The sequence below is a fragment of the Poecilia reticulata genome, chromosome 12 (assembly GCF_904066995.2).
Source record: "Poecilia reticulata chromosome 12, P_reticulata-male-v2, whole genome shotgun sequence".
Lineage (NCBI taxonomy): Eukaryota > Metazoa > Chordata > Actinopteri > Cyprinodontiformes > Poeciliidae > Poecilia > Poecilia reticulata.
The window spans coordinates 7,379,450-7,402,450 of NC_088841.1; the positions used below are offsets into that span (position 1 = coordinate 7,379,450).

The 23,001-nt window shown below is 39.7% G+C and overlaps 1 long non-coding RNA gene across 1 annotated transcript; it reads right to left on the minus strand.

Moving 5' to 3' along the window:
- Positions 1-1,300: 1,300 nt before the first annotated feature.
- Positions 1,301-22,597, minus strand: LOC103473362 (uncharacterized). Its single transcript, XR_535009.2, has 3 exons — positions 22,493-22,597; positions 16,453-16,634; positions 1,301-5,316 (listed from the first exon to the last, which is right to left on the minus strand). It is a non-coding gene; the product is annotated as an uncharacterized LOC103473362 (long non-coding RNA).
- Positions 22,598-23,001: the final 404 nt, after the last annotated feature.

A 23,001-nucleotide genomic window follows, 5' to 3' on the forward strand; every position in this document is an offset into this window, starting at 1 on the left:
AAGTCTACATCACCAAACACTTAATATCCCTGCACTAAATCATGTTTGCAACTTTTTGGAGTCTTCTTTTGTGAGAACTCTGCTGAACGCGTCAGTCCCCGTGCAGAAGACCACACTTGAAGCTCAAATATCGATCATTTCCATAAAATGCCATCATGAAACTAATTGGTATCCCATACTTCACATCACATTTCCAGCGCATGAGAGTCAATAAAATGTGGTATTTGTGGGCTCGAGGACAAATCCACTTCAACATAAATGATCCAACATCCCCTCTCACTTATTAGCCCCACGCTGTATGGCGTTCACAATTGATATTTCAGCCTGATTTTTTTTTTGTGTGTGTGTGAGCATTGCAAAACCTTCTGGCTGAGAAAAGATTGATTTTACCCCCGCAGTTAGGGCATGTGAGAGTCTCTTTTGAGCCAAATGTGCGCAGAGTAATGGCCACGGTGCAGCACAAGTAGTTAATGCTCACTTAACTGAACCTAATAAAAGTAGATAAAAGTGCTGAATGTGATGGCATGAAAGCGAATGTGGAGAGAAAGCCGAACGATTGAATCGCTAAGAACTGTTATACATATATATATATATATATATATGTGTGTGTGTGTGTGTATAAATAAATAAATGAATACATATATTCCCCAAAAAGTCCTTAACAAACGCATGGCAGGAATCCCTGCAGACTGGAGGCCAGCTGTGCGGCGCGTTGCTCCGATGAAGACATTGTACGGTAAACAGTTCCAGCCCAGGTTTGTTGCAGTAAAAAGGCACCGAGAATGCGAACCGTGCACGCCCCAGCTGAGAGCCACTGCTATCAGATGTAGGGCGCAAACCACAGAGTGTGGGACCGTGTGGGGCAGACCACCCATGAGTGCACCTCCCCACTCCCCCCTTACCCCAACCTTCCCTTCCCTCCTCCCTCCATTTCATTTTCCCTGGCTGCAGCTGGATGGGACACAATGCTGGAGCATGGGAACGAACACCAGCCATCGGCAGCAGAGCTGCTCTTTAAACATGTTTTTTTTCTTCTTTTTCTTGCGTTAAGCATATGAGGACGTTCTCACTTGACTTTAAGTGAGCAAAGTTGTGTTTGTCTAAGGCTTTCTAGATGCCTAAGTGTGAGCCTTTATTTGTTGACGTGCCATCGAAAACTGACGTAGCCTTGTTTAGCTGTATGTCTGCATAAACTTCAGGCTCCAGTGTGTAATATACAAACTCACCGACAGATCAAAAATGTTCTTCATTTATTTGCAGTTTAAGATTAAAAACAAAAGAACATTTTTAAAAAAGTCTGCTTTTTATATCTAAAAAGCCAAAGATGTGAAACATGCAAAACCTTATTGGGCTTCAAACATTCTCAAATAAACCCGATTATATCAGTCACCATTCATCATTTCACAATTGTGATCTGCTTCCAAGCCTTCATCATCCTCACCTTGGGTCACTGAGATATGAAAGGGGAAAAAAAGAAAAAATGTCCATGCTCAAACCCGAAGCATTCAGCTGGTATGTTTAGGTTAACTAACCCCATGGGTTAATAAACTAAACAAAGGTAAACCGTGCAAAATGGCCACAATGAAAGCCAGGCTAAGTAAACGAAGCAGAGTTTACAAGATGCGAGGGTTTGCGTGAAAGTTTAATGTGAAACAGGTGATGGAGGGCGTTTTAACTCGGGGCTCAGAAGGAGAATCCTGTCAGAGAACAAATTATTGAAACGCAAAAACTTTAATTAAGGATGCCTGGTGTAGTTTGTCTATCAGAATGTCTCCTGATGTACAGCAAAATCCATTTTTGAGGGCACGGCTGGTAATGATGTCTAAATAAATCTAAGATAAATTCATCTTTTTGCTGCAGTGTTGTCATCTCACATAGTTTACTCCTCTCAACAGTGAGCTTTGAAGATCTCTTTTACCTTTAAAAGTAAAAGCGTAACATTACATCCTGCTGACCAGGCGAAACTATAAAATGATATTGAATTTACAATTTGTTTAAGACAAAAAATAAAAGATTCCTGTTTTGTTTTTTTTAAGTGTCACAAATGTCTAATCCGTGTAAAATATGTTCCTAGGTTCGATTAATCTACATATTACTGTTTTTACGGTTGTCTTAATGTAAAAAAAAAAAAAGTCTGTTTCTGCTTTTACACAAGTAGAATAAATATTTCATAAATCCCAAATTGAATCTGAGAATTCCATATTAGTTCATCCAATTCTGCTCTACTCAGTCTATATATTATACATTTTACACAAAAAGTTGTTAAATGTAAATGTTAATTGAAAAATTTTAAAAATTGCTACCAATGCTAAAGCAGAGCCGAACTTTAGCGTTGCTAGCAGCTAAAGCTAGCCAATTTTTGGTTCTATCAGGTGTCTTGGGCTAGCCCAATTAGCATCCTTTATTAGCTCGTTCTGTTAACACCAGCAACACAAAACCAACACTTCCTTTCCTACTTCAATTTAAGATCCTCAATCATAGAGTAGTGTAGGATGTTAAGCCTAAAGCTCTCAACTTTAGGCTTAAACGTTATTAGCAGTATTTAACTTTATTACATACTGCTAATAATAGCCTCCACGTATTTCAACAGACGAAGACGCGCATGCTAGCAGCAGCTGAAAAATGTTTGCAACACGGCTGGGATGAAGAAGGATGCTCTGTCTCGCGTAGCCATTTTCCGTTTTATGAAGATTAACACAAATATGCTTTACTTGAATGTCATGTTTTATCATCGTTCCCGTTTTTGAGAGCAGCTCAGAAAAATAGCCCTGCAGGTCACGTTACAGAAAGTCATGGAATACTAATAACAATTTCCTTGACATGCTTATGACCTTCAATATGTTAAGTATTCTTTAAAAACATGCTCCAGGCATTCATAATAAATGATGACTGTGTAAGAAAACATGTATTTCCTAACTAGATTTTTTTGTTTTAAATTTGATTTTCTGTATTTTTCAATCTGAGATTCTTCTGCTGAAATAAAGGAGATACTCATACATGAAAATGTTGTTTTGAGACAATTTTCACATATTATGTTAAAGGCACAAGAACATATTCTTAAAGATCAATACACTTTCAATTCCAATGAACATGTCACTGGAACTGGTAGACATTTTAAATATCCCAAATAAAAAAAACGAAACAACCAAAACAAGAAATAAAATGAACATAAAATGGAAATTATTGAACTCTTTTTAATTTATTGATTTAATGCGACAGGCCTACATGATGCAGTAACAACGGCATCTTTGATGTGTGATCTGGTGTATTGATTATTAACCGTAGTTTGATCATTTTCACTGCACAGGTTAGTGAATTATTCTATTTTAGGTGATTAAATTGTTTTCTGGACTTTGAAAGCATGGGGATGGGTAGTGAAAAGAAAATAATCTCCTGTCTCTTTTCGACCAACGCCTGCAGCTCGTAGTTTCTGCCTTTTCCATTTCATATCTTATCTGAGCGATTATCCATGGAGTCTTCTGTGAGTTTGTCTTCGCTTTGTGTGAGTTATTGCATTCTGTTTTTTTTTTTCTGCCGTTTTTCAGTTTCAGTCGGGGGGAACAAACACGGCGCGTGGAGGAGCTCCAGAGAAAATATGAACCCGAACAGCAACAATAGGCCCTCTTTTTAACTTTTTCAGACCACATCTCCCAATAAAAGCTGAACAAACAAACCCTGCCACTTGCGAGCGGCTGCTGTCCAGCTAGCTTCACAGGAAAAAAAAAAAAAAGAAGAAGAGAAGACTTGCGTTCAAAAGAGGGAGTGGGCGGAGGCTTATGGGTCTAATGAAAACTTCACCTTAACTGAAATAATAAAAAGCTCACCACCCAAACAGTGGTGATTTGTTCTTTTCCGCACTGTTTTCTCTGGGCCTCAGCTCGTCACTCAGGAAGCTTAAACGTTTTCCTTCGAGCCCCCGTTTTGTGGTCCACTCATTCTGCTGCGGAGATAATGTGGTGCGTATTTGAAAAAAAGACGTCAAATGTGCCCTGAACCGTGGCAAAACCGCACTGCTTTAGACGTCTGCGACTGAAAGCTGACGGCCTGCGAGGCGACGCGAGGTCGATTTGTACCGCCGCAGCGCCTTCCCCAGGAGAAGGCAAAAAGCCGGTGTAGCCGGCTAGCATGAAGCAGAAAGGGGTCTGTGAATGGTTACTGTTCAATTTGTATTCGGTTCCCCACTGGTCGCCGAGTTGAGATCAGAGCCCGAAAGTGAAAACACATGGGGAGGGTCAGCTGGATCAGAGGGGCCGCCACACACAAAGGCAGAGAGGAGGAAAAAGCCAATGGGAACTTGTGTGAAGAAATAGATTGAATAAACAGAGTCTGCAATGGGCTGCACCCTGTTATCCCATAATTTACACTGCATGGGAGCCTGGAAATCCAGGGCACGGCGTTTGGAGGCCATCAGCTTTCGCCTGCAAAAGAAGTGGCATTCCGCACCTCGTGCCAATCAAAAAAAAAAAAATATCCAGGCGTTATGGCTTCAGACATGTTTTGAATTCCCGTCGGCCTAATGTGTTTATTTTAAATATTCGAGGGAAATTGTTACATCACCAGCAAGCAATGTCTTCTGGTGGAGCCAAAACCCCTTTGAAGTATCCGGGAGCAAAACAGATTTAATAACATAATAACTCTGGAAATTGTATTTGTACAATCAGTAGTGAGGATTAAATGTGGAAGCATGAGATTGGGCTTTAACAAAACATAAAAAAATAAAAAAATTGGCAGCACCTTGACCAAACAAACTTCGCAGAGCGAGTAGTGATGAGGTATTGGGGTTGTGTTGGTTTGGCAGTTTCCCTCCACCCCGCTTTCCTCCTCTGTCCTGATGAAGCTCGCTTCTCCCACCTTGCTTTAATTACACTTCTGAGCACGGGAACCAGCTCCAGTGAGCTCAGCAGTAGTGAAAACACTTCTTAGAAAGATGTCCTGTGCGTTTCCAGAAGGATCGAGTTGCCGGTTATTCAAGCACATCAAAGCGGGATTTGCTCGAAGCGTGACTGAGCCGTTCATCTGCTTAATAAACAGTGAGCGGAGAGGAGCGCTTTATCACAAGATGGAATTTTCTCTGTGCGGCATTAACGATGTGACATCAGTGTTTATAAAGAAAACAGCTGACATGCTTTGATTAACATGACGCCAAACTTCTTATTTTTAATGCTTACGTACACTGTTGAAAAAAAACAAACAAAAAAAATGCTTTTCTGTCTAGATTTTCGTTCAGACTTCTGCAGCACATCATCTCGCTGCCGGGGTCCCCCAAGGCTCTGTACTGGGACTTCTTCTCTTTGCCACCTCATGGGTCACTTCAAGCTGGTAATAGTGAAATTATTACAATATAAGTTATGCTATCTCAACAAAGCCTGAATTTGATGTGGAAGATGGCCAAATTCAGAAGAACTACCCCAAATGCAACATAAAAACACAGATTACAGTGTGGAAATACACACAAGATCAACGTGGTTAACTTCCTAGATGTACTGTGTGCTGATAAAACTAAAATCTGAAGCGTTACATTTGGAAAAACTCAAGTCTGGGAATACAATCCCACCAATGAAGAACAGAACTGTGTTTTATGAGTGTTTTGCTACTGGCCTTCACAAACTGGATGGCGTTGCAGTGAAAGAACACAATACTAAAGCAACAACTTAAGACGCTCTCCAGGAACTTGACACTAGTGCACAAATGGTTATTCCAAGTGGGAAATGAGCCTCGGCAAACAGCCAGATTAGTTACAAAGAGGCTGACGAATGACACAGTCAATGTTTCTGGTGACATCATGAAGCTCTGATCTAAGTTTTATAGAAATGATGTGTCCAGAGCTGAAAGTGTGTGTGTGTGTGTGTGAGCAAGGAACGCACAAAGATGACTCGGTTACATGAGCTCTGTCCTGGGTCAAGATCCCAGAAAAGTACAGTGGGAAACTTGTGGAAGGATAGTCGAAACAGACAGCATTGCAAAATGATATGTACACTTTTGAATTATGAGCAGTTTTAAAACTTAAAAAAAATGTCTCTCTTATTATCCTGACACTTAGAAAATAGAAGAAAACCTAATCCTAATTACTTGAATCAGGAAAAGTTTAATTCCTGACGGAGCGAAAAACTAATGTGTCCTTTTATGAAGTAAGTTAAAGATGGAAACAGATTTTTATGGAGTACAAACTCTTTCATTTGTAATGGCTACAGTTAAAAAGTCTGATTTATTTTATTTTAATTTTTAGATAAAAAGAAGTCTGTAATACATCCATAAAACCAAACCTAGAACATATGTCAATATTAAGGTTTAATACAAAAAATCTGGTAAAAATGTGTTTGGCAAGTGTCACAACTTTGGTGTTAATATTTTATGGATCAGTGCATCATTTTATTGAATTTCTCTCCTTTGTCTCTTTTACGGTATACAATCTGTATCCTTTTGGTAGGAGAAAATATGATAAATACACACCCATCAATGCCTGACATATTAATTATGACACAAAAGGAGCATCTTTCCAAAAAAGAAAACAGTTCAGCTTATGCAAAATAATCTGGTTTTTTTTTTTTTTTTTTGCATCAGGCTTTAAAGGATTAACAAATTTAGAGACAAAACTTCTAAGCTTAAACTAAACAATATACTCATATCTCCAACACCTTTCAGCGAATCGGTTTGTCGTCTTATTTCCAATCCTCTCTGGAATCTGAGACTGAGGTTAATTGAAATCAGCGTCGTCCCGATTGGAGAAACGAAGCGGATTATTCCGGCCTCTCATCTTGTCTGGTGTGATGGGCATTGGAGGAGGTTATCCAGCCTTTGAATCTCTCAGCTTATTTATCCAAGGGCTGGGCAAATACCCACAGCCCTTCTGCATTAGAGCTCTTTTTTTTTTTCTTTCTCCAAAACATTTATAGAAGACACAGCTCAGTGTTTACTCCACCATCTGCCTTCACATCTGCACTTAATATTTTTCTATTATTTATTTTTTTTGCTGACTTTTGTGCACAAGAAGAGCTCAGTCCTTTGTTATGACAAGAAGAGATTCAGGACTTTCTAAGGATTAATACTGTTTGCTTTCCTGCACACCCTCACAAAAACATCCCCAGGGTTCCAGTAGGCTAAAGCTGATATCTGGAACCGAAGTTGGCGAGCTCAGGCGGGACGGGATGTTGCCTTCAATTCATCTGCCACTCGCATTACTCAGCTGGGACTCATTGTCTCTTTAATTAATACATTTTTCCTCCCTTCTGCTCCATTGCAGTTGTGTTTTTTTCCAGCTATTTCGCGGTGGAAATATGTGCTGAGAAAATTTTGACCTCATCCATAACTATTATCCTTTCTACACTTCCTTTATTTCCAGGTTCTTGTTATAATTACCCTTTAGGTGAACTTATATGTCAAGTTTTAGTCTTTGTTAGAGCAACTCTGGAGGATGGTGGCGCATTTTGATCTAAAGATCAACCCATTATGAAGACTAAATTGACACTTTTATGTGCTTTTAAAGTATTTTGTGAGTGTATTTCTAGTTCCAACATACTAAGCGTTTATATATATATATATATATATATATATATATATATATATATATATATATATATATATATATATATTTTTTTTTTTTTTTTTAAAGGCTCTGTAAACCCATGTTGCTTATTGACTGTCAAATTTCTGAAACAGGATGGTTGGTCTCTTTCTGTCTTAAGCAAGTTGAGAGTAAATAATTCCTAATATCCCTTTCACTCTGTTCTGTAGTTGTGTATTAAGTTATGTGGCTTTAGGAAAATCCGGATCTCTACAAATCTGATTATATATATAATGTAATACCAAGCTGCCTCCAATATTTTGACCAAGTTAAAAAGTTTCACAAGTTTGCAACTAAGGGATGCAAAACACACTTCCAAAAATATGGATATTTGATAGCACTAATGCTACCAAATTTTGACCAGTGCTACCCAAATGCTGCAGTACTGATCCATTCATAACCTTACTGGATCTCATGCTAGGGTATGCAGATGCTTTGTCTTCACTAATGAAGATTTCCTCACCTTAGTATGCTTGATGGTTGAAGAGGCTCCAACTGAAATCAGCCCGACCTATTTTCTGATCAAATCAACTAATAATCATTTATCCACTTGAAGGCTCTCGTTCAGAGAGCAATTAACCTTCTGCCCAAGAAGGTAAGGCACTATTTAGTAAAAATTCTAAAGTAACTCAGACGGCAGACAGGTCTGTCGCAATAATCCATTAATCTCATGTCAAATGAAAACAAACAATCATTTTCACTTGTATAATTGATCATTTTTCTCTTTTTCTTGATGATAAAAGTCTTCAGTCTGGTTATGTGGTCTCGACCAGCCCTTATTTTGAAGGACAGTTTTGTTTACCGAGACTTCATGATTAATTTTATTGTTTCCGTTTCTGTTTTTTTATTATTTTTTTTATTTTGGATATTTAAAATGTCTTTCAGTTCCAGCATTAAATGTTCATTAGAATTAAAGTTTATTAATCTGCAAAAATATGTTCCTGCATTATTATTACTTGAAAATGGCCTCAAAATAACAACGTTATTGTTTATCGCGATAACTTTTGGGACAATTTATTGTCCAGCAAAGTTTGTTATTGTGACAGGCCTAACGGTAACCTTTTTGCAACCTTTTTGAAAATGTTAGATTTTTTTTTCCCTTTTACACTTATTATTCTATAGGTTTTGTTTGTCATTGTTGTTGGGATTGGGATTGCTGTAATCGTTGCCTTGACTCCATCCACTTTTTATGTTTACACATAGTTGTTGTGATCTGTCCTACCTGTGGCACTAATCAGACACCGTATGTATTTTAATTTTTTTTTAGATTCAAAAGCAGTTTGAGTTAATTGCTATAATGCCAATGAACTCAAACACAAACTACGTATTTTACTTTTTCTCTCTCTTAGTGCAAATCTGACCTGACACTGCAAGGCAACCAGACCCACCATGCACCAAAATAAACAACTTGTGTCATGTTTGATCTTTCATTACATAACATTTATAGTACATAAAGCACGCTTAGATTTGCATCGTAAGGCATCGTAGGGTGCAAAGATCAAATTTATGGCGATGGAATGGTCTTTCATGTTAGCCTGCTCCTCATAAAAGAGAGTAAAAAAATAAATTATTACTGAAAAAGTGGGAGCAAATGGTGCTGTAGATCATAAAAAATATTCCCCGAACAAATTGTTTCAATGCAAGTGATATTTTGTAAAAGATTTGACAGATTAACTTCTTTTTTTTTTCTTTTTACCATTTCAACATAGTTTTGGATGTTAGCAGGAATGCAAAAAAGCTTCAAACGTCAACAACAGAGAACCTCTGCGTAGGGTTTTCATTTCCAACCCTGTCAAATGAGCTTTTAAATAAGATCACTCGTTGACTTACAGTACTTAAACACTCGGCTGACAGGGAGATGATAATGCACGGGCATGCTTTTATTTGTGTGTTTATGAATGTTTTTCTGCGAGAACAGACAGCAGGGCATGGATTGCATAAAAGAGTCCTGTAAACTTGCCAAACGTGATTTAAATAACCATGTTTTTCCTCTCCTTTGACTGGCAACATGTGGTGTTCATGAACAGCACATGAGGCGAGTCATAATGGATGCTCTTAGGATAGCTTTGTCTAGAGTGGTTCTTTCTTCCCTTTTAAAAAGCTAAAAACACACACTCACACACACTCATACATACTCACACATGCACGCAGAAAACATTTCCTAAGCCATAATTCAGAGACGGACCACCAGCTAAGTCCAATGGGAATGCGGCTTATACTCAGTATTTAGCTCACACCAATGTTCCAATCACATTATGAATTACAGCATTTGTCAAGGAGTGAAGACTTGGAATGGAGAAGGCTTCCCCACCCATCGTAAAGAGCATCATCTCCGCTTTTTCTAACCATAATTGGTCAGGGCTTCGGTGATGTCAGATGAGCATGTGCGGAGAGGAGAGAGATTGATCGCGTCTTGCTAGTACAGTGCGTGAGGAAGACGCACCGAATGTGATTTAACAACTCTCCCCCACCCCCCGGCAACAGAACGCTTTTAGCAATTAACGGTTTGTGTACATGTTGTAGGGCTGAGCTTCTCCCCCTGTGATGTTTTTGATTCATTGACTTTTGGTCCCCCCCAGTAATTCATCTGATCCTGTTTTTGTTTTTTCGACTGTTCCAGCGTGGCGGTGCTGCTATCGATTACGTTTTCATTCACTTTCGTACTGTCAACTAGTCTCGTTTGGTCACGGCCGGTGAAGCTTTTTTCAGATCAGCGTGTGAGACAAATAGGAGGCAGCTGACAAACATTAGAGCTGGGTGTCTGTGAGCCATTCATTTTGGATTTAAGTCTCCACGTTTCGTGCACAAAAACCCGTCTCAAAATACGTCTTGAAACCTTAACCAAAATGTACTACTTACTAATTTGGCAAGTAAAACCCTGCATACTGTGCTCTGATAAAAGTATTTGTCCCCTCAGATATTTCTTTTGTTTTTGCTTTTTTGTCACAGAATACACGTTTCAAATCGTCAAACAGATTTCAATAATAGACAAATTGAGTTTATTTACTGAAGCAAAAAAAAAACCTCTTAAACCAATATGGGCCACTAAATGCTTACATAATTACCCTCTTAACCTAAAAAACCAGTGATGCCACCATTGGCAGTAACAACTGGCATTCAATGTCTTTGATAACTGGGAATGATTCTGATATTTTACATTAAAGGAATCACTTTTCTCAGCAGAAATGATTAATTTTATCCATGTGTCATTGGTCTTAAAGCATTAACAGCCTGTTTAAAGATCCACTTCTGCATCTCAATCCCAGATCATTGACCAAGTGCGCTTCATCACGACTGATTGGGCCAGAGAGCAGAATTCACAACTCCATCAATTATGGGAAAAGGTTCAGGTCCTGAAGCAGGAAAGCAGACAGTCCACCTCTAACTGTGTCTTTAACAATCTCTGGTCAGTATAGTGTGATTAAGATTTAACATTTTTAACCAGACATGCAGTCCAGGCTCATTAAAAGAAGCTGCAAGCGAGCACTTTAGCCTCAATATTTTGGCAACGTTAGCAGCTAATGGTTAGCAAGCTAATTTGCGCGGCTAGTTACAAAGCGACCTGTTTATTGGTAAAGATAATTCAGACCTTCTGTTGTTCGTCATTCAGTCCCTGTATCTTACATGTACCTGAAATCCATAATGCTGCCTCCAACACTTTTAAAGTGGTGGAGATAATCCAACAGCCAACTTTGTAAGCTAATGAGCATAACTCAAAAGCTTGTACTTTCTTTCTCACTCTGAAATGTATTCTCAAATATACAATGATTTATATTATTGATCTGACTTATCTATATACAATACAGGAATGTCATTTATATCTATATGACATATACAGATACAGATGTGATATGTCTGTATCTGTCATTTTCTTAGCATCCCTGTTGTTTCTGTTTGTTTCTACTGTATTTTTGATATTTTTTTATTTATGTACTCATTAGCACTGCCTTTGAGAGTTGCTTTTTTAAAAATTTGTTGTGCTTTCTTGCACGATGACAAGACAGGAAGTCTGATTCTGATATATCGTGCTTAAAACACTCATCATTTCGATAATTGTGTCAAGGTAGATTTAAGCTGACTGAGAAATACTTTTTTGTTTGTTTTTTTTCTTTACTGTAGTGAGATCTCATGCAACTCCGACTATAGACAAACCTACAACTTTTAAACTTAGCAAGGCTTAGATTTTAATTTGGTCATCTTTTTTTTAAAGCTTTTACACGGGAATCTGACATAGACGGTAAGTCATGCAGCTGAGGGATTGACAACAAACAAAGAATGTTGATGTATTGAGACAGTGTAAGGAGCAGGGGAAAAAAAGCTTTGTGCTTCAGGATACAAAAGCTTGAAAAACAATTGTGACTACAGAAAACTAGGGTACTGACATGACTGCAATTGACCCCATAGTTTTGAATGTCATGATATGTAACCGGGTTGCATTTTACAGCAGAAAAAGCACATCAGAAGCTTTTAATATTTACCCAACAGTTTCAGTGAGGACCCAGGTGACTGAACAGATCCTACAGGACTGGGGGAAAAATTAAATAGTTATTTCACTTCTGTGACTTGAGTTATCCACCTTCTCTCAGAGCAAAGAACAATTCAATCAAGTAAAGTTAAAAAGTTTAGGTTTTAGCTCCCTCCGCTAATGTTCTTATCAATAAGTTGCTTTTATAGCCCACTTGGATTCATGTGCTTCACCGTCAAAAGGCTGAAAAAAAAGAAAGATCTTTTCTAAAAACCAAGAAAACTAATAACTGTCTGATTGACACAACTGATTTTCCAAACAAAAAGAGTAAAGAAGTTAATCTAAAAGGGTTACATGTGATGAAGAAAAAAAGTGTCCCTGAGGCTACGGATGACATAAGAGGCATGGGAAAAACTGCTGCGCTGTTGGTGGCATTAAGGAAGTGGCTATACCTCCCTGCCAAATTTGCCGCTGGTAATATTGTGCAGATTTTACGCCTCGCTCTCGCCTCGCATGCGCTCCATGTAATGGGATAAACCACAACTTAAGACCACTATCATTTGGTGTATAATTTTCCTGAAGTGTTCTAAAAGCCACATACTGTTACATGCTTGTGTAAAATCGTGAAAGAACCAGACCCGGGGAGGCATTTTAGTAGAGCCACCGGCCTAATTATTATCTTCCAACTACTTGTGCGAGTGGGAGGCCATTGTGCCACCGCCGCACATACAGAATGCAGCAAGAGTCGCTCTGCGCGGCCACAGGTCGCCTCGCCCTAATGAGGAGCGGTCGGGTGGGTGGAGGGCAACAGACTCACTTGGCCTGTGTGTACGCGGGCCGCTGCACCCAAACTAAAGAGGGGATGCTGGTCTCTGGCATCAGATGACTTTACCGCTCTGGCTGCGTCAGGTGTCAGTGGACACCCGGCTTCTCCAGAGGTCAGAACACAGACGGCCAGTGTCGGTCAGGTCCCCTGCTTATCAGAGAACAGGGGCCTCCACGGTCCGAAAGCCTTGCACTGATCCAATCTCTAATTGGATCAGTGCATTGGTTTGAATCTCTGGGTGTACGTGTGTTTCTCCAGCTTTGTAAACTGTAAGGTTCCCACGTTCGCACATGGAGCTCTTCTTTGATTTCGTTTCAAAAGTAATCAGAGGCAACAAAACCGCCCTCGGTGTTTAAGCTCCAGCGGCCAGAGCCGACGGTCGTAGCAGTTTTCACGGTTAAACAGTGAAAAAGCAAAAGAACTTTCCACAAACACGATTGGCCTCGACGGATCTCACGACTCATTTATTTCTCGATTTCTTCGTCAACAACATGTCGATCACACGGTAAGCAAAAAAAAAAAACACACCTTCAAGATTTCCGAGAGTGTTTCTCTCATCATACAACCACCTCAATACCTCAAATATTCATGAATGAAAACCCATGTGTGCACCATACGCAGCATTTTGTCTTCGTCGAGGCAGAGGAACGCGTTGAAGTGAATGAGCGCTGAGGGAAATTCACTTACATGGAAACACATCTCTGGCAGGGTGATTCTTGAAATGGCTAATTAGGCAATAGCAGCTGGCAAAGGAGAAACCCAGCAGCCGGGTGGCCATACATAGTGAAGCTGTGTTGTAACTTCCAGGTTTCAGTTTTTGCGGCTTCCACAGAACTGTTGCAGGCTAAATGAGTAGCTTGTTTTTCATCTGCCTGTACGGAGGCTGAGAGACATTCTTCTCTCTTTTTTTTTTTTCTTACTAAATTCACAGGAGGTCTCTTCAGAGGGATTGACTTGCATTTGGCTCCAAGTTGTTCCCCCATTACAGATACGTTCTGATTTTTTCCACTTTTTTTTCTTCTTTGCTTTCTTGTACGACGTACATGTTAAACAAAAGATTAGACAAAAAATGTATTAATGTAAATAGAAAATTCAGCTTTGAAATGGTGAGCTTTAGCTCACTCTTCTTTGAAGTATTGCTTTAAGTCTAAATGTCACTGAAAAGTTATTTTTCAGAATAAATGTCCCAATAAAGGGACATTTACAACATCTGAATGTCGTCCTCAAATAGGCCACAGTATAACCTCACTTCAAATCCTTTCAGCATTTAGAGGTGGACTTGTTGAAGTTGATAGCTGGACATTCTCGTTTTGATGGAGAGCAGAATTCATGGTTCTGTGTGTTGACTGTCATGTTGAACTTCTTTATTTTACACCAGAGGTGTCAAACTCCAGTCCTGAAGGGCCGCTGTCCTGCAGTTTTTAGATGTGCCACAGGTACAAAACACCTGAATCAAATGGCTTAATTACCTCCTCAGTTCTCCAGAGCCTTGCTAATTACTTAATTATTCTATTCAGGTGTGGTGCAGCAGAGGCACTTCTAAAAGTTGCAGGACACCGGCCCTCGAGGACTGGAGTTTGACACCCCTGTACACCGTTAGTTTGACGTTTGCTGTAACAGGACACACCTTCCGAAAAATTACACTTTTACATCTTCCGTCTACTTATTTTTCTTTTTTTTTTTATAGCCCACATGAACTAGGCCTACATTTTGACTTTGGAACTCTCCCACTAATTAAATTTTTTCCAAATATAATTATTTCATTGCAAACACCTCAACTGAGGTAAGTAAACCCTGCAGTCCTACAGATGTTGATCTTGTTTTTTTCTTTTTTGTTTCTGCCCTTTGTGGAGTAATTTTGCTAGCCTGGCTGCTCCTGTTCAGTTGTTTTTAATGGCCCTCACTGGGCGCACCAAAGCAATAAACGCGGCTTTGTAAACCTTTCCGAACTCATAGAGGTCAATTATTTTCTCATGGGTTCCAGGTTGGGGAATGAATTGTTGCAGTTCGGGATCTTTTAGCCTACGTCGTGCTGTCAGACAGGTTCTACATGAATGATTATTCATGTAGAACCGCTATTCCCCTGCTTGGATCTCTGAGTAGCTGCCTCTCAGACTGCTAGGATCTCATCGTTCTCTCAGTCTCTGATACTCTTTGTCTGTTGCTAATAAGAATGATCGATCAGCCATTGTTATCATGGAAATCCTCACTGCGCCGCGGATTCCGGCTGGGGGGTTTTTCCTCTTCGTCTTCCTGCTCAAAACACAGCGCCGCTGCGCGCCCGCTTCGCGCCCGCTGCGCGCCCGCTTCGCGCCCGCTTCGGATGTTATCAACCCATGTTCATTCTTCAGGTTATCCTTTATATACAGAACAGAAACCGCTAAGATAAAAACTAATTACGAAGTGAATGCTGCCAGTCGAAATTTGCATTAATTTCGCGATCTCACTGCTTTTGCAGCTGCTCCGTTCGCGCCGCTACTCCTTTCCGCTACTCCGTTCCGCTACTCCGTTCCGCTACTCCGTTCCGCTTCTCTGTCACGGTTACTTGCGCAACTTTACTTTGTTTCTCAGCAACAAAATACAGCCCATTGTTATTTATTGAAGATTTTACATTTCCAAAAACACAGGAATCTAATGTTTCGTTTCGTTTTGTACGTTTGGAAGCTCATTCCCTCTCACTTAATAATCGGAAAAGCCGGGGAATGGCGGCGCTTGAGATTTCTCTGACATTCGGAAAAATATAATTTACTAATTTTAGCATAACTCCGGTTATACTTGGCCCATTAACACAATTTAAAAACTGGTGTGTAGTTTATAATGTGGACTTTAAGCTCAAGTTGAAAGTGAGACTGAGGGAGGCGGAGTCTTGCTGCTACGCCGTAACAAACTAGACGTTAAAAAGAGCTATAAGGCTATGGACCCCTATGGTTTAACGGATCGAAACTCGCGGATGAAAAATCGATAATTTCCTAGGGCGGAAAATATTGATATATATATCGCCGAATCGATTTATTTATACAGCCCTAAGCAGGATCTAGTTTTAAATTGTATGTTGGTTGGTTGGTTTTTAAACTGTAAGAGTTTTTATTTTTTTGTGTGTTTTTTGTGTTTTTTTATTGTTATGTTGTGTTTTAATGTACAGCACTTTGTATCAGCTGTGGTTGTTTTAAAGTGCTTTATAAATAAAGTTGGTATGGTATGGTTTGGTATTGAAGTTAGTTGAATAAATCTCAATGTTTAAGTGTGGCAGGAAAGCAATGTTTAAGGACAATTAATGACACTAGTGATGGTAAAGCGTAGGTTGCTCCGTTGCCAAACCTAATCATCTGAGAAACATTGTCCTGTTGAGAAAATGTAGTGAGATACCAATAACCACTGTTTCTGACGAAATATAAGATTTTACAGAACAACACATCTGTGTTTCAATATCTTGCAGAAGCCATTGGGTGAAGCAGTGGTCTGGCAAGAGCTCTAAAACTCTGACATAAGTGAAGGAACAACTATCTCAGAGTTGCTTTACTGGATTTGTAGAGGCTTCCAGTGTTGAGGAAAGTATCCGAGGTGGTGGAAGTAGGTAGTGAGTTTGAGTTAAATACTTACTGAGGTCTGTTCATTATTTTTAAATTGTTGCTTATTTCTGAGCAAGATGGGAGAAGTGGAACAGAAAGGTCATTCTGTTCCACTGATGAGTGAAAAGTTCCAGTAGTAGGCCGTCTTGTACAGAGGTAGGTTACCCAGGTAGGGAGATCTGATCTTAGCCAGCCTGGGGTGAGATCCTGGCGCTTTGAACCAAAACACAGAGAGACATGTGGTGAGTAGTGATAGGAACATTAGTCAAAGAGAAAGCTTAATCAGCACAACTAATGTGTACAATCAGGCACTGAGCGAGAGTCCTCCTGGGCCCTTAAAGTGGAGGCTTAATGAGATGATTGAACTACTAAGGTGAGTCTGCAGCAAACTGTGTGCTGCTCTGCCCTGATCTGGGAAATTAGTGCTGCAATCACAACACCATTTCAGATTTGTGTGTTTGGGGCATTAAGGGAATTTTACTGAGCGTAAAAATATTAAGTATACCTACTACCAACATAAAAGTACATCTACTGTTCCTGCTCATGGAGTGAATATATATATTGATACTGGAACACTTTGTTTCTACTCACTAAAACAAAACTTTAATATCTTTCTTCTTCTACTGCTCTTGATTGGCTTGTTGTTTGTTTTATCTGCTGTGGACATAGCGCCGCCCCTTGGCTGACTGCTCGAGTTGTCAATTATATAATCTTAGCGAGCCGGGCTTTCTATTAGTTAAGCAGTCCTCAATTGAACTTGTATGATGTGTGAGTGATTTTAAACATAAATCACAAAAAATAACTTTTATTTTTACATAAATCTTGCCAAATAACACCAAATATACACATATATATATATATATATATATATATATATATATATATATATATATATATATATAATTTTTTTTTTTTTTTTTACCACTTTAAGCTGTTGTTTTGTTTCGGGATTTTACTTCAGCATTACTATCTGCTTCTTTCACATGATTACTGTGAAGTTTGGAGGAAATTAATTATACAAATCACAAAATACATGCTTCTTTCTCTGTCTGCTTCTTCTACCCTGAACACTCCTGATTCAAGCTTCTCATTTTTGTATTTCCTTTCTTTAAAACAACAAAAAAAAAGGTACCTCACAAGCCTTGCGTCTCCTTGTCCTGTTGTAGAAAACAAAGCCGAGCACATTATCTTTAGAGGTCCCATTGTAATTTGAAACACACTTGAACCCCCCTCTCACTCACACACTCCAGCCCCAAAGCATTCCCTCCTTCTACACCAATTGTCAAATGCGGCAAGACAATTAAGACCACATTAGATCTTTTCGAGCACTCGTAATTTTATAAGAACAGGCTTTCTTCCACCTCCCCGCCTGTTTTTGAAAATGAAATGTGGGGAAACCCGCGGTTCTTCATGGGCCACTTGGAAAAGATGGGAAGCAGATATTAACCCTGGCAGTGACGGTTCTTGCGAGAGGCCTCCTCTCTCAAAAAAGACCTCCAAATACGACTGCCACCTCCGCCGCGGGACCACACACATACAGACACCTGCGCCTTCTTAAATGCACTCACAAACACACACGCACACACACGTGCACGCACACACACACACACACACACACACACACTCACTCACTTGAACCCGATACCCTGGATTCAACAGAAATCTTGCGTTTGGGTTGAAGAAAATAGATTTTTGACAGATTTTTTTCCCCTCATGCTACTTGAAATAGATGCTTAAAAAGAACGCAGGCACTCTAATAAAAATATTTCTTTTGAATAAATGTATAGTTGGCAGATTTACCGAATTTTCCCCGGCTCCCCTTTCGCCCTCCCTTACATCATTTTTCAGTAATCTGGACTTCTGCGTTTGGCCCCGTTTTTACTAAAAAATAAATGATGTATTGTCCTAATTAGAAGAAAAAATATGAGTAATCCTCCCATCATGCACCACTTCTAAGGACGTTTATTTTTCTAGCTGTAGGTGCTACCCTGTTTAATTTACTTTGATCCCGCGCGTTCCTGAGCCTTTGGTAATCAGAGGCAGAAAGTCATTACGTTGTTATCACAACTGCAGCCTTGCTGACCAAAAGCTTGACACAAGACGTTAACCCGTCTGTAATGGAGAGGCCTTCGCTGGCTCAGCAGCTCGGCCCACACGGCCCGCAGCCTCGGAGGAACATACATCACAGACTGAGCGGCTTCATTACTGGACCGCCACCGAAAATCAGAGCAGAGGTGTGCAGAATGGCTCCAGGGGACCCCGAGGAAAACGTAGGGTGAGTGGGGTGGGGGCGGCGGGAGAAAGGGAGGGAAGGTGAGTCTGCTGGACGGCCTTTTGGGACAGAGCCTTGAAAATCAAAAGAGAATGAGTGATGGGTGTTATTTAAGCCCACTCCTCCTCTCCCAGGCTTCCCTGTAATCACCACTTTGAATCATTTAGAAGAAATACGCTCAGGGATTTCTGAGCAACGGGTTTCGTCAGGAGACGTTTCCAGTGAATGGAGAGCTGCTGGGCTTTGTTTGTTTTCTCACTGCGCTCGGTCAATCCACCGTTGGTTCGCTTTTCCAGAAAGTAAAAAACAAACAAAAAAAAAAACACAACTGTTAAAATGTGACTAATAAAACTGGTAGAACAATTTGCACCATTTGGGAAAGATTTTTGAAATAGAAATGAAACATTTTCTTAATGTGTTCTTCTAGTTTGAATATGAGAAATTGAAGGGCATTTTGTGAAATATCATGTCCTATTAAGTTTTGAATACTGTGTGTACATTGGGAGCAATGCTATCAATTTCATTGTTTTCCGCCACATCGTGACTGGTAGCGTTACTTTTACCAGGCAGTTTTCATATTCTGCCTGGTAATTAAATTAAAATAAGTGCTACCAAATGGTAAGTTGATTATTGGCTAAATTGGCTAAAATGCTGAAAATGTTTTTTCATGACACTGCCTGGATAGTAAAGAACACTGTGTACAAAAATAGTCATTGATTTTTCAATGAAGCATAAAAAATACCTGAAAAATAAATACATTTTAAATCTGTACTGACATCAATAGCTAAGATATATCGCCTTAGAAATGAGCCACGTTCAATTTGCTAGCAAGTATGACCTTAGCGTTGGCGCTACCACTCAATGAGCTAACATGATACAAAATTGAACTCTTGATCCTATACAGACGCTGTGCCAATCAGAAGTCTTTTTATGATTCCTAGCTTTTACTGAGTTGATATATAAATTTTTCTGAAACATTTTTTAAGTGTTGGTCCCAATCTTTAAGAGAAGGAGATGAAGAATGTGCCCCACATACCAAGGGTTCATGTTTCTCAGTCTATGTCAGAGTGTTGGAAATGACATTCGGACGCACGATCAAACCTGCAAATAAGTAGGAGCTTTGTGACTTTCGTCTTGACTGTGAACTCAATCTTTACCCTAGTAAAATTGGTAGTCACGGTGGTTTGATTGTGCTGTTCATATGTTCTTTTTGCATCTGGTGAAGTCGTATGACCATATCATAAGCTATTAACATGGTGTGTGAGAATGGGATACGAGGGACGGTTTCAAGGGCTACCTGATCCTTGTGTAACCAAAGCAGGAATTGACAGGGTCCCTGATCATATTTGTGGTGTTCAGTAGTAGAGTCTCCATGAGAAAATATGTTCCATTTCAGAACCTTAAAGACACATCTTTGCTTTTTGCAGACAATGCGCTTCTGCCATCTTCAACTTACTGCACTATCAACGTTCTCAACCTACTTATGGTGAAGAACAAGATCCAGGATAAAAATTAACTTCCTGCGTCGGCTGGCAGGGCTTGGCTTTAACGACGCACGTCCAAAACTACACTGCTTACAGCTCCTACAGGAGAGGGACAAGGAAAGATTACAGTACTTTCTGAAGTTGAAAATATGAACCACAATCTCATAATTATAGGGAAAGTGTCAAAAAAGGATATCACCTTGTGATTGATTTCTCACAAAATTGGGTAAGTGACAATGTAAATAAAGAAGTCCAAGCTAATATTTTAAAGTTGTGCAAGTGATTTACATAGTGAACATTAGATGTAACACCAAATGTTATACTACAAATGTTTTGGTATAGTGAAAAAAAAAAATTCTTATTGCAGATCACGCCACCTGCTGGGGTAAATCTATAACTGCATTTGGCTCAAATCCAAAGATCTGTTGCTGATGCTTCCTATGTGTTGTATGGGCATAATTTAAAATGTTTTATAGGGTTACAAGGGAGAAGGATGTCTGGACTCCACTCCCACTCCCGTTAAAATAAAAATATTTATTAATATCAAGACATCAATTCGTCTAATATCAGTGTGAGTGTCAGCCCTCTCACTACGACCTGCTTCTTTGACTCTAGCGACGAAAACAAAATCTCATAGATGTGAAACGTTGCCATGGTTTCAAGTGAGTTCGGACCCTCGGGTGACTTGTGGTTTTTACAACCCCTCCACTGCACCGTTTCACTCCTCTATGGCTCCTGTCTGCAGTTTCTCTGGACTGCATCGCATCTGCCGGTCATTCGCACACGATCCCTCTGCTGTTGCGTGCGGAGGCTGCACTGAAAGAGCAGCATTTTCACCCCACCGCGTTCCACATGAGTGGGCTTCAGAGGGGCTGAGTGATAAAAGGGAGGAGAGAAGGGCAGGGAGAGTGACGGGGTGATGCTGCGGATTGATGGTGGACAGGGAGACGTGGGACAAAGGTCGTATACCTAGGTGAGTATTAGGAAAACAAACAGACGACTTAAAGATGCGAGGTACGGGTGAGTGATGGGGATGAGGATGAAAAATGAGATGCGAGGGAGGGAACAGTGGAAATCCTGATTCATTATTCAGTTCATACAGACTGTCCTGTCTTTGTCTGCTAGCGCTGACTCACACAACAACTGAACGAAGACAAGGGCCCTGAAAGCACAGACGAAACCCCTTTGCCTCTAATAAAAAGACCTAAACTTAGACACCCACCCAAACAGACATTCAAACACAGACTGTTTTTTTTAAGCCTGATGACACATTTATTTTGATTGTTTTCAGGTTTTCTGTTTTAAATTATTGATTTGGCAACAACGAAAGATTGCAATCGGTGTTGACCTGGAATTATTGTTGACCCTTTTGACAACGATACATCTATAGCATCAAACCTGTCTTTGTGGATGTCTTTATCTCTTAGTAGGCTGTCTATGTGACTATGGAGTGTGTTTAAATCTTTCTACCAAGAGAGCATCTGTGAGGTCAGACACTGATGTTGGACAAGATTATAGTTTCAGCTCAAATTTATCCCAAAACTGGTGGTTCATCCCAAATTTCGTCACACCAGACTTACCGATTCATAGTCCTATAGACCTTGCGTCATGTGCTTGTGCCAAGTCACATGGAAAGTGAAGGGACTGTTTCCAAACGGCCCCAACAGAGCCAAGGAGTTACAGACAAGCTTTTTTTTACAAGACAGTTATTTAGTTTTCCTCTGTAACTGCATGCTACTCCTGCTGGTTAGCTTTCAACTTGCAAAGGAAAGTCAAAAACTTCACTATGGTCAGTCTATTCTATGCTGAGTAAATTTCAAAATGCAAAATATGAGCAAAGTTACCAAAAAGATTGGCAACTTTTTGGTAACTGTACATTTTGGTAACTGTACATTCATTGGAAATTCATGGTACAATATGATAAATGACAATAACTGAATATATAGATTAGTAAAAAAAACAAAAAAACACCCAGACTGAATATAATGTGCTGTTCTGATGTTTACATTTTTGACACCAGGCTCCCAGATTGTCTTGTGAATAAACTAAAACAAACAGTTGGCCAAACGTTTGATGACACATGCATGTTATTGTTTTAAATGACTTTTTGAAGAGTGATGTTTTATTAGGTTTTCCAGTCATTTCCTTTTTAGGGCCTGAAAACTGTCACTACCTTAAATGAGTCATTGCTGGAGCGAGTAATGCACGTGTCAAACATGACTGGTGCTGTACACTCCACCAAGACCGTTCTGTTTGGAGATATGAAACGTAGGGCACAGAATTAAATTCTATCTGCGCTCTGGACTTGTGGTTACCTGTGTTAGGTGGGTCCATCTCTCCTCTCCACACGGAGAAACAGCCAGTTCTGGAAAAAACGCTCGCTGAAATGCAGACGTCATCTAAAAATAAAAGGGAAACATTTTTTTTTTTTTAAGGGGAAAAATAAGACAATGCCAGAATGTTTTTTTTTTTTTTTTACAAAGGAACAGAGATAAACAAGTGAAGCTTAGGATTCAAGGTGATACATAGACTTTTAGGGAGCTATATTGTGATCAAAAACACAGCAACGGAGTGCACTTCTGGTGAACTAAAATGTGAAGGACATATTGAAATTTTGCAGTAATAATGTGGAAATGTTTTTTTTCTCTCTCTCTTTCTTAAATCCTCTCTCGAGTTGTTTGCGACATCTGGACAATAATTAATCTGTCCTGATTCATTACGGGTAAAGACTTGCTTCTCATCCAGAGGACAGAAGTTACAAATCTCTCCATAGTAGGATCAGTCATCCGTGGAGCAAATCCAACAACCCTTACAAAAAACAAAA